Source organism: Apium graveolens, chromosome 6, assembly GCF_009905375.1.
Source record: "Apium graveolens cultivar Ventura chromosome 6, ASM990537v1, whole genome shotgun sequence".
In the NCBI taxonomy this organism is placed as follows: domain Eukaryota; kingdom Viridiplantae; phylum Streptophyta; class Magnoliopsida; order Apiales; family Apiaceae; genus Apium; species Apium graveolens.
In genome coordinates this window covers 164,006,605-164,011,205 of record NC_133652.1, presented here as the reverse complement: position 1 = coordinate 164,011,205, position 4,601 = coordinate 164,006,605, and positions in this window count along the sequence as shown.

Here is a 4,601-nt window from a genome sequence, read left to right as displayed (position 1 = left end):
CATATAGTGTTTTAAAATGAAATCGAATATTTGCTGTAACACCCCCAGATCCGGGGTCGGGATCCGGGTCGTCACGGTCTTTCTTTCCACAATATCACTTCACTTAATTAATAAATAACCTTATGCTGTGACCCCACACTAACACACACCACAACCCGTTATAGTCTCAGAGATGAAATTTAAATAAGTACAAGTCTTTGAATCCACAATTTAAAAGTTATTACAACCCAAAATGATTACTTGATAAATTTACAGTTAATTGCCATTATCTGCCACAAGTTATAATTATACATAATTGATTCTCAAAAGTAGATGGTCTGATCTACAATAGATCTACCTCTGCAGCTATAGCAGCTACAACATCAACGGGAAGACGCGGGACGCTTCCCACGCGCTTGCGCTGGGTCTGCTGGAGTCTGGCCATCTTTCCTAACTGTTGTTGTGTGATGAAGAAATAAAGCAAGGGTGAGCAGCAAGCCCACCAAAATAATATGTATAATGATTTACAATATATGAGCCTACTTATAATACTCATGAAAGTCTTGGTCAAAAGAAATGAACCAAGTTTGATATCTTAATGCGATGAAGTCGCAAAATATTCAGTATATATACATATATACTTTTCAAAATATTGGAAGTCCTCTTCCATGCATAATATACACAAAGTCCTAGTGTATAAATGTATAAAAAAATATCGTTGCAAGGTGATCTCATATATCTAACCTTGTCTCAACGTTTTTCTGAAAATCTTTGTCATTCATAAGACAATTATTAATTAGATATAAGTTTAAAAGATGAGGTTACCAAATACCCCAATATACTTATATCTTTCCCAATACTACTTGAACTACCACCGTTCAAGTTATAATTAGTTTCAAAAGTTCATCCCACTGATGAGACCACAAGATAAGACTTGAATAGATTCAATCTTTGAAATATTATTGAATGAAAAAGTTATGAGATACTTTATTTAGTCCCGATATATATATATCCACATATATATATCTCTAAAACATTTCCTGGAACCTCTGTTATGTAAAGTATGAACAGAGTTTGAAACATCCAATGAATTTTGGAAAGGAAAAGAATTTTGGCATAAACCCGATATCTTGCTGATCAGGCAAAGATACCAATAAGTAACCTTTTCTACTGTAGATGGATGAATTCCTCACCGGTCATCACCCTGGCCGCATTAGGACCTCGCGCTAGACCGTACCCCGGCCCCTCACGCGTTGATGGACTGCCACCCAGCCACTTACACAATAATAGACCGTACCCCGGCCTGTCGCTTATGCCGACTCAATTAGATGGGCTTACTTCCCGAACGTTGGGCAAGTAATCAATTCATTTACCAAAACTGCAACCTCGTTGCGAATATAAAATACACCACAGAGCCGGATTCCCCAGGTTTTGAGCGAGTATTTAAATCCCCTTAAAAAGGAAGATCTTAAATATAAAAATGAGTTTTGGGATCCGCTCTGACTTTAAAAATCATTTTGAAGACTCGAAAACACTTTAAGAGTGTTTGGAGTAAAGCTGATTTAATGAAGTAAATCAGTCCCCAGAATATTAGAAGATATCTGAATATTATTAATTAAATAATATTCCCATAAAGAATAATCTTTATAAAAATAATTGAAGTAGAAGTATTAAAACTTATACTTGAAACGAGTATTAAATAACCAAAGATATACTTATATGAAAGTATTATCTTTATTTGAATAATCGAAAATAAGTTTGATTATTAACACCTTATTCTTTAATAAAATAAAGAATATATTTCAGCAAATAATCGGAGTCATAGATCCTCAAATGAATATTCAAATAATATTCATTAAATAATATAAACTGAGTCATAAGTCCTCGAATGAATATTCAAATAATATTCAATAATAATATATAAAAGAGTCATAAGCCCTCGAATGAATATTCAAATAATATTCAAATAAATAAATAAAGCTGAGTCATAAGCCCTCGAATGAATATTATAAATAATATTCATTAAATAAAATAAAGGAGTCATACATCCTCAAATGAATATCCAAGTAATATTCAATAAATAATATAAAGGAGTCATAAGTCCTCGAATGAATATTCAAGATAATATTCATTAAATAAAATAAAGTTATCGAATAAACCTTATTCGATTAATAGTTTTGAAAACTATAACCATATATTTATATAAATATATATATTATACTCGGGATCCTCGACTCCCGGTTTAGAAAATATTTCCACCTTTTGGGTCCCTATACTAAGGGTATATGCAAGTTACCGCTATCCTCTAGCATAGGTATTATCAACTGAATCAACAATTATATATGGAAAGAATATGAAACAGGCATGCATATATATACCATAGCAGCATGCTTCAATATATTGCAACATTTTTGCTAAATAACCCATAGGCATTTATCGCAAGATCATGCATATACAAATGTATACATCACAACAACAATATAACGGATAGAATACTTGCCTGAGCGACTGGGGGTTACGAATGGCTCGGGACGAGTATGGTAACCTATAAGCAACAAGTAAGTTGGAATTAAACCAAAATCACTTGTAAATCTATACTTTAACTAACTTAGACTCTAATGCTAGTTTTGCGCTCACCGATTTGCTTAAGTCACTCGGGTACCCTCGGCTCCACCATTTTTAATAATTTAACCTTTACGAGTTTTAAAACGATTCTTTCGCGAATGTCTTACCAACTGCCTAACACACTTACCATAAATGTTTCATACATTAATTAACCCTTTTTGGTCTATAACCTACATTCCAAAGTAAGGCGAGGGAAAAAGTTTCGTTCGCGAAATGCCGTTACTTGAAACGGTCGTTTCTCCTAAACCGTAAATCGGAACCGAACGAACTACATATCAAAACGAAGCTCGTAACATGAGCTATCTAAACATGGCAGTGGTCACAATCTAGCAGGGGGTCCTCGGGTCCTAATGCTATGCACAAAAACAGTCCAAAGAAAATCGGACGTTACGACGGCTATGTTTACGCGATTTCCAATTTTTAAACCATCCACAATCAACCCAAATCAACCTCAAATCCAACATACAACCATCCTCCATCCTTATCACATCATAACCACCCCAACCAATTCAATTTAATCTTTCATACTTATGCTTAAACTTAACTTTAATCATTCTTAAGTTCTTTTAAATCAAAACCACAAAATTACCATTCCATTACACTACCATTCCAAATCCCAAACTCTAAATCATAACAACAACTACAATAACATCCTACTCATCAAAATCACCTTATAATATATATGAACCTAGGGTTTGGAAATGGTATACCTTCCTTGAAGTGGTGGGTGGAGCTAGGAAGCCTTAAGAAGCTTTGAGAAGCCTTAGGAAAGCTTGGATCTTCAAGAAAAACAAGAAAAAGTTCAAGTTAAAAACTTGAAAACACTATTCATTGTCTTCTTATTTGATTGAATGAAGAAGTTAGAGAAAGAATTAATGGCTTAAACTCATGATATAGCCATAACTAAGCATAAAGATGATTAGGGAATTTTCTTACCAATTTAGGATGCTTGGATCTTGATTTTGAAAAATCTTGCCTTTAAAAAATGTAAAAAGCCGAGAGCTAAGATGAAGAACAAATGCCTTGGTTGTTTTTGATTTTTGATGAAATGATTTTGCTAGCTTAGTTGGCTTGATTTGTATTTGATTTAGCAAATTACTACCTTGCCCTTGAATTTGTGTGGTCCTTATTCAACCACACCTCCTTCCTTCCCATGTCATGCTTATGTCACCTTGCACATGTCATAATGCTCCCACTTGTCCACACCTTGTGGTTTGATGATGTCACAGTCCCTGGCTTCTTGTACAAGCTTGTCTCTTGGTCACTTATTTGTTTTACGGTTCACTTATCTTTCGTTCTCGTTTATCGTTTGAGGGATCATACCCGGGATCTTATTACTTAGGTTCCCTTAACCTTTCTCAATATATTGTATTCCTTCTATGATCCTCTCCTATAATCCTTTAATTTAAATCCTTTTTATCCTGTTACCTTATACTCAATTCTCTCCGTATCTTGTGGATTTCCGGGAAAAATCAAAGTGTTCGGAATTGGATTCTGACGATCTTTACATACACTTATATACCACATAGAGTACTAATAATATCCCATAAGATCAATAACAGAACCCCTACATAGCGTGGCATGAAAAGTTTTCTCGTTCAGCAAAAACACTATTCATAAGGGTTTCAAAATTTCTCAAAAATTGGGGTTATTACAGTCTCCCCTCCTTAAAAGGATTCCGTCCGGAATCAGATAGAAAACAAATGGGGATACTTTCTTAGCATTACATTTTCTAACTCTCGAGTCAATTTTCTACATTGTGGTTCTACCACCAAACTCTGCCTAGTTTGATAATCCTTCTCCTAAGCACTTGTTCCTTTTCACTCTATAACCCTTCCTGGTTGCTCCATATAGGTTACGTCGGGTTGCATATCTATGCGCTCATATGCCTCTATTATCTGGCATCTGAATTACACTTCCTTAACATTGATACGTGGAACACGTTACGGCCTGCTACATGTTAGGGGTTAGGGCTAGCTCATATGCTAACTTCCCAA